Source organism: Aythya marila, assembly GCF_965140915.1.
Source record: "Aythya marila genome assembly, chromosome: 17".
Lineage (NCBI taxonomy): Eukaryota > Metazoa > Chordata > Aves > Anseriformes > Anatidae > Aythya > Aythya marila.
This window is the reverse complement of record NC_139058.1, coordinates 12,040,069-12,054,693: the sequence shown is the minus strand read 5'-3', so window position 1 is coordinate 12,054,693 and position 14,625 is coordinate 12,040,069. Positions and strand designations below refer to the sequence as shown.

The window sequence follows — 14,625 nt, the reverse complement described above, 5'->3', positions numbered from 1 at the left end:
AAGGTCAGCAGAGTGCAATTTAAATGTAAAATCTGAGAGCACGTAAAAGAAGGAAGTTTCTGGACAGGAAAAAAAGATCAGTGGATGTGAGCACACCAGAAATCCGAGCTCGTGCCCAGATGCCTGCAGTTGAGTGTGTCCAGCGGGAGCAGGGGCACGTCCCGCCGGCAGGCGCTGCTCGCAAACACTGATGTGAGCGGTTCTGCATTTCTCCCACACGTGCCGTGCCATACCTGTGTAAGGTTTCTGAGATGGCTGAGCTGTCCCACACTGGTGTGGGTTGAATGCTTCCCTCCCCTTTGCCGGTTGAGGCAATTGGCTAATCCTTGGGTGGCAGCGAGCTGCTTTGTGAAACCCTGCTGTCAGTTGTGCCAATGCAAGATCCTGTTTTCCCCCTGAGATTTTCTTTTTTGGAGCGTTGATTTCTTCTGCCATTCTTCATTTCCTGATCAGAATGGATATGGAAATAGTTGTGCTGCTGCAGCTTGCAGTGGGGAGCATGCAGTGGCATGAGGCTGGGCATGGGGTGGGCAGCAGAGGGAAGGAGAGAGCCTGGCAGGAACCGCTGCCAAACCCACCACATCACCCAGCCGCAGCCGAAGCACTACTGAACGGTTTAACACCTGTTCAACAGGAGAAAGACATCCATTGTGAATTAAATGAAAAAGCAAACAGTTACTGCAGGTTTGGATGCCTGGTAGCAGGGCTCGCTGCAGAGATGCTCTGATGAGCAGACGATTTTTCTGCTGAGCAGCAGGTTGCAGAGCAGGTGCTGCCTGATCCCTGCTCCAGTGAGGAGATGGAGTGCATTTGCTGGTGTGTTTTGCTGCAGTAGTTCCTCCGTGTTACGATTTCTGTAGGTTGCTTGGTCTCTGAGAAGGTTTAGAAAAACCCAGCCTCCCCCTGCCACCTTTATCCATGCAGACTTCTCGGCTGTGATGCATCTGGCACCACGCTACATGGCAGCGCGAAGCCACACGTTGCCAGAAGGCTGGCAGGAATTTTAGTGTAGCCTGTCTGACAGGGAGAAGGAAGGTGTCCCTTTCCCCCAAAAGGAACAGGGACTGCAGGCCACAATGCAGTTGGATGGTGCTCAACTGTCGCTTTGTAAGAAGCTCTTATTGGGGTAACTGGTTGCCTTCACCTACGGGTTGTAAAGAAATGTTTAATGCATGGGTGCTCCCATTGCCACAGCTGTCTTAGCTTTTGCCTTTCCCTGTCTGTCTCTCCATATTTTTTTCCTCTCTTTGTCTCAAATTAGCGCCACAATTAAAGTGTGAAGCCTGCTGGCAGCTAACTAGTAATTACTGTACAATGAAAGAGGAACATCTGTCAAAGCTAGGACAAGATAACAGCTGTAATTGATTGCCACATCATGGAGCTTGACCACCAGCAGATGGCTGGGGCCAGTTCTTAATAACGGATCACAGCAGTGGTCCCAGGGATTCGGGGCGACTCTTCCGAGGTGACTGTGAATTACACCTGCTCAGAGGCAGCCATGCAAGGCTCCGTCTCTTGACTTCCTTTATTTAGTTTTATTTATTTATTTTTAAGTCCACGCTCACCTCCGAAGTCCTACCAGCGCACTACAGAGTTGCAGGGCAGAGCTGTGCCCCTGTGGGTGAGGCTCTGGAGCTGCAAGTGGTGGTGTGTGGGACCTGGTAACAAGAAGGAAGCGCTTGTGAGGAAGAGCAGAAGCAAGTCCAAATTCACTTTGAAACAGAGGGATCCCTTCAGAGACAAGCCTTTAAAAAGCAAATGAAGGGGGGAGCCATTTACTGTAGAACAGGGGCTGCTGCATCAGACTTAAATCACTCAGTACTTGTCCTGTGATCATTTCTCCCACTCCAAAATTCCCAGCTCCTGCTCTCTCAGCCCCTGCATTGTGTCTCAGTGGCAGAGCTGACAGGAAAAGGTCTGCGTTTATTACAGCATTGTGATTCATCAACCTGCAGACCGGGACTAACCGAGGAACTGTCATTGTTTCCACTCCAATGTTGGCCCTCTGTTTTACTGCGTTGTTAGAGCGTGTTTGTGGCACACACTCGCCTGCACCAGAAACGTTGCTGAAGAGGTAGAGAATGAATAATCTGGAGTGAAGGTTGTAACTTTTATTGCACGTAATGGCACTTGCTTTGTGGTAGCAAGGAGATAAGGCCTGGGGGATCAGACCTGTCCTTGTTCTGTGGTTTTCCTTTTCTAATCACATCCATACATACAGAAAGTGCATGGAAATTCTTTCCTGTCCTTCAACCCAAGGGAGTAAGCGTGTTTGTATGGGGGTGTGTGGATGATTTTACGTTATTCTCCACGAGAAAGCAGAATGTCTCCGTGTAAATGAATTGCACAGGGCCTGGATGTGAGTCCCACACTCTGCAGAGAGCCTGAAGAGCTGCTACCATGCAGCTCTCCCGGTGTTCAGTCACAGGGTTAATTGTTAAACAATTAGTGCTGCATTTCAAAGGCAATATGACAAATTAGCTCAGGTATCGGGAGCAGTTTCACCTTGCACGCTGCCCTCCTCCCATCCTTGCGGTGACTCAGTTGGGCAGATCTTCCTGGGTTATTGTGTAAAACAGCAGCTTGTTTTAAACAGTGCAATCTGTCATTAATTCAGCTAATAAATCACAGCATAAGAACGAGAGTCTTGCAAGATTAACATCTACAATCAATTGGGAATTACAACATTGGCTTTCCTAGGCAAAGCTGATCGTTAAGTCATGGAAAATTTATTACCGTACAAATCTGCTTATAAAAAGTGTTGACTTGAAGCCTTTATAGATTGTACTTATTATTATCAGATATTCACATTTTTTGATGAAAGGTTAAATAACTGCAGTTGTTGTGCTCTGCATTTTCATTGAATTACAAAACACGATGGGCGATTTTCTTGGGTAAACTGAGATTTTTGTAGAACGATCCTATTCAAGTGTGCAGTTTGTGTGAATCACAATCCTCTTAGCATGACAATACTTATGTTAAATGGCAGATGAAGCCTAAGATGTGTCCTTGATAAGTGTTCAAACAGCTCCTCAAACCATTTTTACTGGTGCAAACCAAAGTGGGACACGTTATTTTTTTTCTTCTGGTCTGCAATGGGAGAATTGTGTTGGAGCTGTAACACAACCTTTGTCAAGGCTCTCATATCCTGTAACAAGAGGAGAAAGTCTGTGGAAGTTTCCTGTTAAGAACAACACTGGATATTTATACAAAATAAAACCCAGTCCAAGGAGCATGCAGTCAGTAAGTTCTGGACCTGTTGTGTAAGCTTGGAGCTCTTTTCCCCCTAAAATTAAACACCTGCTTAAGCGAGAGCAGGGATTCTGCACCTTCAGTAATTTCTGTTCAAGGTAACCAGAGGTAGCAGGTCACTGCGTGTGGTATTTCATTTTGTGATGCAGAGGGCAGGCAGGCTTAAGCTGAAATGAACGTGTAACCTGACCAGATGAGTTCTGAAGATAACTAAGGAAGTTATTGTTGCTCTATTTTTAACTGGATAGTTGCAGCATCAAAAAAAGAAAGTGCTGACATATAGATGTGATGCTGGTAACTGCTTCATCTGATCACTTGGCACCCGTTCAGGTACGTAGGAATTATTTCCTAGCTTGTGGACAGGGTGGTTTTCTGGGCTGCAGTGGTAGCAAAGTGCAGGAGAGGAAATACCTAAAAGATCCCAGGCTATGTGGGGGTTTCGCTCTAAGTAGGGGCCTTCTTGGATCAAGTTGTTGTTTTGTTATATATGCCATGTCCTGATGTATTCCCACCCCACTTTTTAGACCAGAAGAGCTACAGGTGGATCTAGAAGGCAGCGGTGGGGGACTTGGAGAGGAGGGCTTCAGGAGCAGGGCCCGGAGCGCAGCTGGGTGGAGGCCGAGCCCTGCGTGTGCCACGCGTGTTGCACCAGCCTCGCAGCCCTGCTGGCAGCATCTCCGGAGAGAGCACGAGGAAGGGAAGAAATGGAGGGGGAGGGCAGGGGACGTGGGAAAACAGCTTTGAAAAAAGGGAAGGGGAGAGAGCAAATGCAGGAATCGATAAAGGAAAAGACTTCAGGGTGTGTGGACACGGCGCAGCACCAGCTGGGTCTACCTGAAGCCCTCGTGCAGCTTCAGAAATGAATTCCCCGCTCCCTCACCCCTGTGCCTTGTTGGTGGCACCTCGGGGTTAGTGTCCTTTGCATTTATATGCATTCCAGAGTGGCGGGACGGCGGCAGCCAGCACACTTGACATGGAGAGCCCCTTTGTGCTCCTGCCTCCCGCGTGAGCAGCAGGTCAGCGAGTGAGCAGAGCTTGAATAAGCAGCCCTTGTGTCTTCATGTGTCTCTCTGATCCCTTGAACAAAACCAGCATACGAAAGGCAGTAAGGCAATGTGAAGGCCTCCTAAATGTCACCATAATGTCAGCAGCACTGGGAGCAGAGCAGCCTCCAAAGAGCAGAAAGCTTTGTAATATTTATAGAAACAGAATTTGTTAAAAATACATTTGCCTGTTACAGTTCAACCTCTTGGAGTCCTCGCTCCTTTCAACTCTGGGAGTGGGTGGTGAGCTGAGAGTCTCTGCATGTGTTTCAGGTTGGTTTAAGTTGTGGCAGTCAGTGTGGGATCCTAGCAAATGCTGCAAGTCTGAGAGCTCGGTAGCTCTGTGTGCCAGGAACCGGCATGGTCCTTTGGAAGAGCTCAGAGCCTTCTGAAACAAGCCTTTCCCACCTTTCTCCATGTAAACACGAAGGAGCTCAGGATCAGCTTTACATTAGCAAACAAGGGTAAATGCTGTGCAGAGCAGCTGCTGGCTTGCCTCCTATCATGTTCCTAGGCAGTGGCAGCACGGGGGATACCTGGCCCCCAGGCCTCTGTCCCTGGAAAGCCCCATCTTCCTTCCTGCAGAGCTCGGACTCAAGTGCAGAGGGCTGAGAACAGTGCCAGCCTGGCTGCTGCTCTGTGCTGCGCGCTCATCATGCTGCATCGTGTCACCATGTGCACAGGCACGTAACGCTTGCATGGTGTAACAAAATGGACCTGGAAAACAACCGGGAAATGGAGACAGGGAGAGAATGCTGTGAAATTATCTGAGGTAAACCTGCCTCTTGTCCCATGTTGTGCAGAATCCCAGCAGGTGCCGTGCTGTTCCTGCTACCCGTCACATAGTGGAGGTGGCTGGGAAGCAGCATCCCTGGCCTGAACAGGCCCGTGGTGTTTCCTGGCACAGCCCAAGCTCATTTAAACGACAGGGAGATCTGGTCTGTGCTCTGCAGGGAGCAGCGCTGCTGAAAATACTTCTGCGTACGAGCATCACGCTGGCTGGGGCTGCCTGGCTCGCCCGGGCCTGAAGTCATGGGCTCCTGTGTAAGAGGCAGATGGTTTCCTTTAGCGAGAAGGAATTGCTGTTTGTCCTGTGTGGGTACCCAGAATCCTTCCTCAGCCCTCTTAGTTTATTTTTTCATTGCTCGATTTCTTGCCCTGTTCCTAAGGGTCAGTGCTTCTCCAGCACAGGGGAGCACCCTCTTGAAGTGGTCACTCAGCACCACAGCCAGGACTGCTAAAAGACAAATTACTGCCGAGCAAATGCTGCGAATCCCTCTTCTTCGCCTCATCTCGCACCCCCATTTCAGCTTTTGCTGTTTGAATTCCTGATGCTTCTGGTGAGCAGGAGTCTGGAGGAGGTACTGGCTTGTGATTTGCAGCTGGGCGCTACAGGAGCCTGGGCGAGCTGTTCTGATTTACCTGAGCTTGGTTTCAGTGAGGTGGAAGAAATTACCTCCAGTTCTTACCAAGTTTATGTTGTTTGGGCTGAGCAGGCAGCAGCTGTGTTTTAGAGCACGCCATGAGGCTAGATGTGACATATTCCATTGGGGGAGTAGGAAATCGTTCTTTTGTTCTGTGTGTTTGACATTACACAACATTTCCTGGTACCAGATTTGCTACTGTGCTGCCCGCCTCTCACTGATGTCTTCTTGTGTGTAGCAGCATGCTGCTGGAGCAGAGCACTCACTGCCCCTACTTGTTCAAACCATATGTTTCCCAAAGGCATTTTCTGCTCTCCCCGGAGTTCTGAGCAGAAAAGGCCTAACAGGACACGTAACAGCTCCGCTCCTTTCCTTTCCCTGCTTATTAAAGTCATTGAAAAAGGCACCACTTCAACGGAGCGGACTGAAAATTGCCAGAGGCAGACCCGAACCCTCTTTGTGCCCTGCTGTTGCAGGAGGCAACCCCAAAATCTGTAGCACGGCAGCTGGCCAAAGGTCCATAACCACGTGGAGCCAGCCTGGCTTCATCTGCTGCTGCCCGTGGGTTAACACAGCAGTGCCACCACTGCCATGACAGCAGTGCCATCACTGCCCCCTTCCACCACTGCTCAGACAGGAGCTGAGGATACAATTGCGTGAGCGTGGCTTTGTTTTATTGCTCGGGATGGCTGCGGAGTGAAGGGATGGAGCAGGGCTGCTTAGTGGATTAATAGTGTTTCTCAGCAGTTAGCGGATGCTTTGATTACAGTGCTTTTTTAATGACCACTTGACTGCAGGTGGTCAAGGATGGCTTTAAAATGCCCTCTTTAAATTGCTTTCAGACTCCACAGAGAAATATAAAATTGTACTTTTTCCCTTCCAACAGAGCTCCAGCCGTGCAGCGTTACCTGCTTGTGGCAGACAGAAATCCCCACACCTTTTTGATACGTCTTTTTTTATCACTCTTGTACGTTTTTCCCTGTGGGCAACTAAATTACTTTGGCGGGAGGAGGAGGAAGATTAGCGAAACGAGTGTTTATCTGTCTTAATTAGTGCTCTGTTGACAGAAATTATTCTGAGTATTTGCTGCACTGGAGTTACTGTTCATGTAAATCTTTTTTTTTCTTGAATTGACGTGTTTATTTCTTGCACTCAGTTACTGGTGCAGCGTATCACGGCTGGCTGCCGCTTTCTCCTTGCAACCAGACACTCGGTGAGTTTTTGGTCACCCACTTGCCATCCATCTGCCTGCAGGGCTCCCAGAGGCAGCGCTTAGGGTACAGACCGTGGAGGTGCAAAGCAGGGAGCTCTGCTTTGGGAGGGAGCTGCGGTCACTTGGAGCACCACCAGCAGAGGTTTGGAGCTGTGGTGCTGCCTTGATGGCGAGCACAGTCTGTACGCGGGGCGGCTCAGGAGGCTCCAAAGAAAGGAGGGCACAGGACACGTGCTGTCTGCAGAGCGAAACCAGCGCCCGTTCCGTGTCAGGGCCCAACCCTGCGTGTTACTGGAAGGGGGAAAAGAAATGATGGGCAGGAGGACCTGAATGCAGAGCAAAGGCACTCCTTGTTCCGCTGTTTTCTTTGGAAGGTTGCACCGGCTTGGCTCGTTGGTCCCCTGGTGCGTGTGAGAAGTTGTGCAGCAGCAGCTCAGCTACTCTGCAGCTAGGAGAGGAAGTAAAATATCCCCTGGGGTTTAAGGGATTAGTGGATGGGTTTAGATCCTGCGCTGTGTAAAACCAACCCAGCTCTCCCAGCCAACAGCGTTCTGGAATAGGTGCTCAAAACCTGCTGGGGAGTTTGGCAGGGCAGTGACATGTGCTTCTCCAGGAGCAGGGTGCCTGCAGGCACCTGGTGTGTTGGTGGCTTGTGCCGAGCATGCCGGTGCTCATCCCCATCTCCCCTTCACCAGCTACAGACAGCTCGGGGTAGAACTCTGCCGCAGCCTGTTTGGAGCGTTGTGGGGTTGTGCAGCCCAGCACTGAAGAAAAGGCAGCAGTAGTGTGAGCAGGTAATTTATCCATCCACTTGGGAGAAAAAATGGCCCTGTAATGTCCTCCTGGGCTTGTTGTCCTGGTCTCTTGCAGCTACTTTAACCTCGATGCTTTGTTTTTCTAACTATAAAGGGAAAATAGCACAGCCACAGTGATTGCAGTGATTAGTGCCCGCGGTGTGCTTTGAAATTTGTACTGGAGGATTCCCACCCGGAGGTGTGCTGGGCCTCGGGTTGTTGCACCCCCAGCTGCTGAGGACCGTCCGTGTGCTCTCCACCTCCCTCCTCTCTGCGCTTGGTCCTTCTGCAGACCAGGCCCGTTTCATTCTGAAAGCACCATCCAAATCCGGGGTGAGAACAGGCTGCCTCTGTGCTTTGCTGACTCCTCAGGTAATGTCCCTTTAAAGCAGCAGCTGCTGCCAAGGTCTGGATGCCGTGGTCACTAAATCATTTAGAGCCGCGCTGTGGCTGAGGGCTTCCAGCTTCGCCTTTTGTTACTGTCACACAGTGGGACCTGGAGGAGCGCCAGGGCTGCAGGCGCCCATTGTGCAGGAAAGCCGCACATCTGCAGCAGAAGATGAAAACTGGCTGTCAGCTGCCTGAGCAAAACTTCTCAAAAGTGGTGTCGGAAGGCCCTGAAAAGGGGGCCTGGCAGGTTTTTTTTTTTCTTCTTCTTGGTGCAGCCAGGCTGTTCCGGCGTGTTTTGAATCCTGATCTGCGCCGTGTTTTTAAGCTCTACCTTTCTTTTTGGTGCAGGGGACGGTGGTGGTAAGGGAAGCGTGGCCAGAATCTTTATAACTGTAATAGACTGCAACAAAAGCTCTATTCACTCCTTGATGAAGCAGGGATTTACGTGCATTAGTCCCCACTCTGCACAGAGAGGGGAAGACTGCCTGATGAATGGAGGAAATTCCTCCCTTCCCTGCGCCCCTCCTCATCTCCCCTGCTCAATGCGCTGTCTGACATGGCTGCTGGGCCATCGGGAATCCGCAAACCCTCTGTGTGGTTCATGGGGGAAAGAACTTCGTGCTCTTCACTTTCTCGAACATTCACTCCGAGCAGCAGGAGCTCCTCTATTTATTTTAGCTTTCTATTAATTTTAATTTTCAGTCCAAATGTGTGCAAGCACAAATTAAGCAGAGATGGGTTCACAGTGCAGCCAAGATGCTTGCTAAATGCAATCTGTGGTGTGTATGTGCAGCACCAAGCCAGCATGGCAGACTCTTCAGGGCAGTCACAAGTTGCTCTGAGCCTGAGCATCTACGTTGTACAGATGCCCACGGGGCTTTAAGAAAGGTCGGTGCTGCTGTATGAACATGTGCAGCCTGTCTCAGGGCCAATGTTTGCAGTGGTAAAACCACCCTGATAACAGGGTGGAGTAAGCAGCGGTGAATACCTTTACGGGCTTGTTCATATTTTCCAAACAGAGGTGGGTTTTTCCCTGAGTCAACAGAAGAGCTATTTCCTACAGCATTTTTCCCCACCCGTCCCACCTACCGGTGCTTCCTCAAAGGTCCCTTTCCCGAGAGGTCCCAGGGTCAGACTTCATCTGACTCCCTGCCCCGTGGGCTGTGGCCGTGCCCTGCTCTGTACTCCCCAGGGATTTCCACAGGCACCGAGCGTGGGCTTGGGTGGCCCCACAGCCCCTTGTGGGTTTGTGTGCCTTGTGCTCCCCCTTCAACATCGGAAATAGGCTGGAGGTATCGAGGCAAAGCATCTCCTGACTGCTCGGGGGCAAAACACGAGGTTACCGTGTTGCAGAGCTTCTGAGGACATGCCCTGACTGGGGGGGGTGGGTTATTCAAAATAGCGAAGTGGCTGTGTTATCTGTGGTGTAAAGCAGAGGAAAACACCAGCTCCTGTGGCATCCAGCCCCTTCCTGTCGACTGGTGCTGAAGAGGTCTGACCCTTGGCGTGTGCTGGCGTCCTTTTGTGATAGGAAGGAGAAGTGCGGCTTTCCTTTAAAAACAAAGCAGAGAACAGGAAGGAACAGCTGGTCTGCAAGCAGCCGTCTATTGATGCAAATACATTTTCCATTAGGACACAATTGGGAGCCATGTACCCGCGCTGAGGGAAGAAGCAGTGCTGTAGTGTGCATGCTTTGGGGCTGGAGAAGTGGCTTTGTCCTGTTTCCATAGCACTCCTCTTCGGGAGCGCCTTCATTCAGCCTCCTGCATGCTCCTGAAATACAAATGCATTTCTAGGGACACAGGAAAGGCTGGAGTTCTTCGGTCCTACCAAAACCAAGCTCTCTGAACTGTCTTCTTGGGTAGGTGTGGAAAGAGCCACATTTTTGTTTCTCCTTTGAGCATTTAGGAGTGACCCCGTGCTGCGGTTTATGAAGGCAAAGCTGTGAATCCCCCCTCCCCTGAGGTTTTCTACTGGCTGTCTTCATCTCTGGGATAATACGCCAAGAAAACTTGTGGGATTTACGAAACCTCAGCCTGCCTGGCCTGTGCAGGCAGTATATTTGGAAGTGCAGTTGGTCTCTTGAAATTAAAAATAACAGAACGCTGTCTTTCATACGGCTCTCGTGCTGCTGATACAGCTAATGATTAGAGAAGAATTAGAAAGAGTTATAGCAAATCATAAAAATAAATCTCAACTGAGTAATAATTCAAAAGGAGCCTTTGGTCAGCCTAGGCACGTCAAGTTTTCTTCATCAGAGGTCACTCAGCCTCCGTCCTTCCTCGCTCCAGCCAGTTAATTCTGTACAGCCTGCACCGGAGTGTCCTGTATCCTGTACATTTTTGGGAAGGGGTTATATTTTGCATATTTCTGTCTGTTTTTATAGGCAATGACGGCTGTAGTTGAATTTTGGTCCCTGAAGGTGGGTTAGTCCTTTTCGTGTCTCTACACCCTGCCTCGGCATAGCTCACTGCGTTACAGATGCCGGTGTCGGACACTGCAGAGGTGCCAGCGAGTCCAGCACAGTGCGAGGAGCGCTGCTGGGGTGCCAAACCCTGGGGAAAATCCTGCTGGGGGAACGAGGCTGGAGTTGGGAAGAGTGTGTTCTACAGCAGGGTTGCGTTTCTGAACGAAACAGCCGGGTTTTGGTGTCGGGGCTCATCCCATGCTGCCAGTAATGCCTCTATGGGTCCCAGTGGCCAGGGGCTTGGGGCAGGAGCCCCCCGTACTGGTGCCGGGGCAGAGGCTGGCATTGGGACGGGACTCTGCGAGGTGCAGGCCTGGAGCTGGTGCCGGCAGCTCGGATCGTTAGGTTATGCAAATGCCCGCTGCATTATTAGCGAGGCGCTGTTCAATTTTTAATGCAGTACATGGAAGCGTAGTGATATTACTGCCATTATTTAATTAGAAAGTTGTCTCAGTAACCATTGCGATCCTACTTTGAATTTTTACATGCTAATAGCTGCTTTATACGAAGTCACGAGCGCCTGCTTTTAATACCATCACATGTGTAAATACTGTTGTCTTCAGATTGCCGAGACCTTTTGGCGGTACTGAGCGGAGCGAAGCAGTCTGTATACAAATGTTTAAACTTCATTCTGACCTTGTAAATCCTGTTTTCTCCCCAAGTGCAAATCTGGTGCAATGCAAACAGCAGTGCTTCAAAAATAACCCTAATTAGCAATTAGCTGCAATAAATCAAGCTTGGATGGTGTGCTCAGTGCTGCTGAATTTGATAGTATATTATGGCACAAGTTGTGTAATAGGCATTTAACTGTTTTAGCTTGTAGAGCTGCTTTTCTCACATTAAGTGAAATATCTAAATGTCATGTGAGTTGCAGCAGCAATTTAGTTGATCCTGTGTACACTTGTCATTTAGTGGAGACACGCTCGCTGCATTAAGATAACAGATAAACTGCGATAACTGCCTCTGAGCTACAGATGTCTTTATTCAGTATTTAGAAATGCAAAATTTCAATCATTCTGGCTTCCTGCTGGAATGCATCAAGTTTAAATGTAATGATTTCTGATACCGACCGGAGAAGGCAGGAGTCATTAAAGGGATCTGGGGGCTAATTGGGCTTAAAAAAAGGCAAATGGTGTTTTGATGATGTTCTAGCCAGAGTGATGGGAAGTGTGTTTTTATGACCCCGAATGCGTGAGGTCCCTTAGAAGTAACTGGGCAGCTATTCAGCATTGTATATTGTCCCGCACTGTTTGTAAGCACTGGAAATGGTAATTTTTTTTCTGAAAAGGATAATTTAGTTTTGGAATAAACCTTCTGTGGTTCTGCTCTGAGGTGTGGAAAGGTGGCAGTGGTCACTGCACCAGCAGCTGTGCGATGTCTCCTTAGCGTGAGATTTAGAAATGCTTCTATAAATTGCTTTTAATTTTCCACAGCTACAAAGGCTCGGCGCGCCTTGTACAGCTTTAGGGCTCAGAGATATGACTTGGGTGCTGTGTGGGGTTGGGAAGAGGCCGCACAACCACTGCTGTGCCCGGGGCCCTGTGGTCAGGGCTTGCCCTCGGGCTGCGGACGGGAAGGAGGCGGCTGCAGGCATCGTGAGGGCTCCCTGGGGCAGGGGGCTTCTGGCCCCCCCAGCTGATGTTCGTTCCTGTGATACTGATTGAAGGGGGGAGTGCTGTGCTTCCTGTTTTCTTTTGTTCTGACTATTTTGGGCTTTTGTTACACAGCTGAGTTCTCGCTGACTGACCTGGAATGTGCCTTGGGAACTTTGTGTCGCTGCTGGATGGTGCAAATCGGGATTTTGGGGGAGCTTGTAGGTTTTGTCAAAGCAAGATGTCAGTGTAGCATCTAAAAAGTAAATGTTAATGGATCAGTGTCTTTAAAAACAGTGACATTAATGGGACTTCATATTTCACATGCATGGCATTTTACATAACTTTTTTTTTTTTTTTTTTTTTTTTGTCCAGTGCTTGTGTGAACTAGATAAAGATTGCTGTTAGGCACCTGGCTTAGGTGCTGGGACCCTTATCCATTGATTCCCAATCTCATACCTCAGTTTAAAGATTACATTGACTGGATTTATCTTTATTTAAATTGGCCACAACGGGAGCAGGGTGGCCTGGTCTTCTGCTCACTGCAGGGTATTCTCAGGGCCTCTCAAATGCCGTAATTCATCTTCTGCCTTGGGTCAGACAATGTGCCTTCTGTTGTTCAAAAAGTCAATATTATATTATTGTGCAGGAAAAGATGACATTAGTGCCTATTACGCCTCAGTTTCTTTGAAAGGGAATGTAATTATTGGTACTAATTAAGACGGTGGATCCCCAATTCATCACTGGCTATGTTCTCTGTGTAGCCTACCTCATTTCTTTCTTGGCTTTTATCCGTGCCTACAGAATGACAGGGCTATTCCTATCGGTCACCATTACATTTATGACAGGATTCTGCATCGCTGGAGCTGTATCAAGGCAAGAACCATGCTGCTGTGGAGCGAGGGGGCAGGAAAGCCGCCGAGCCGAGGCGTGGTGGTGCTTTTAGCAGCAGGAAGCCCTGGTGGCGAGCAAGGAGAGCGCTGCGTGGTGCCTCACCGAGCAGCAAGAGGTGGTTTCTGTTTGTAATCGGCTTTTGGGGAGCAGGAAAAAAAATCAAGGTGTAGTGCGCTGCGAGGAACTCCAATAAGAACAATTGTGGAGGCACAGCTGGGAGGGCTGGTTGTGGCCCGAAATCCCCGTGCTGGGACAGAACAACTGCCAGGTGACGAATTAACCCGGCTGCCAGGGGGAGGGTGCGTGGACTTTAATTCAACATAGGTGCTTCCTTGGGGACTGTCTGTAAGACTTTTGTTTGCATGTTCCTTACTGTTTCTGCTGAGCTCTCCTGCATGTCCTCACTCTGCTGAGCCCTGCTGTAACTTTTGAGGGCAGGCAGCTGCTTTTAGGGCAAGCTGAGGGGGCCGTGGGGTGACTGGGACTGACACCGGCAGGGCCCCAAGGTTGGCTGCCTGGCCCACCCTCTGCTGTGTTCTCCCTGTGCTGTAAGGTAGCTGTGGCAGAACTCGGTGGTCAAATTCATTTATTGCAAAGTCTGTCATTTTAGGATTTACAGCAAACAAAGAGGGGTGTCCTGTTTATCCACGGCGTGGTTTAGACGTTCTGTTAGCATGCTTTGAATTTGTATGAGAAGAATTCTTTGGTGTATTTAGGAGACAGGTAGTGTCATTCTGAGCACTGCTTTAAAGGGTGCTGGCTCTTGTTCAAGTGAGAAGTGAGATCCCTGAACAACCTGGAATTTGTCGTCATCTCCCTAATCTTACTGCACTTCTAACTGACTGTGTCATGTAGTAACAGAGATGTTGATAGTGTTGTCCTTCGCAAGCCATTTCTTGTTCTGAATTATTTACTGCTGGGATTTATGCTATGTATATAGTGTAAAAGTTTTATCACAGCAATTGTGCATGTAAACTAGCTACCGGATAGAGTCGGTCTCCAAAGTGTTAGAAGAATGTTATAGGGAAGGACTTTGATTTAATTGGTTTTATCTGTGGCTCCAGATTTAGTCATTCTTGTCTTTATCTGTAGTTTAACAAATAATCATTCTCCATAATTTGACACATTATATGGCTGAGTAATTATGTTCTAATTAAGGAATCCCTTTACTGTAAGGTATAGTTGGACAAAATGGCTTGGGTCTTTTATTGACTGGAGGCACATTTCCCGGGGATCTCCTTTCAGATGAATTTATGGGTTCCTAGTACTGGAAAACTTCAGGTTAATAATGTCTCTTGTTGCTCAGACAAAGTAACACATATGAGAAATGAAGAATGAAAGGTCTGAAGAGCAGTTGTTAGCCAAAAATCTTAGGTTAGTGTTCTCAGTGCAGCCAGCAAGGATGCCACTTCTTAAACTTCAGCTGAACAGAAAGGGAGGGGGGTATCTGACTCATGGAATTGCAGCGTGATACACTGAAACGTAACTAGGAGATGTAAGCAGCTGAATGTGCCTGTGACGCCTTTGTTTTTTTTTCTGGTTATCTTTCTTTAATT

The 14,625-nt window shown here is 48.9% G+C and overlaps 1 protein-coding gene across 18 annotated transcripts in view; it reads left to right on the top strand.

Moving 5' to 3' along the window:
* The window catches only part of FBRSL1 (fibrosin like 1), a 514,372-nt gene that overhangs the window by 81,885 nt on the left and 417,862 nt on the right, over window positions 1-14,625 (top strand). The gene's annotated exons all lie outside the window — the stretch shown is intronic.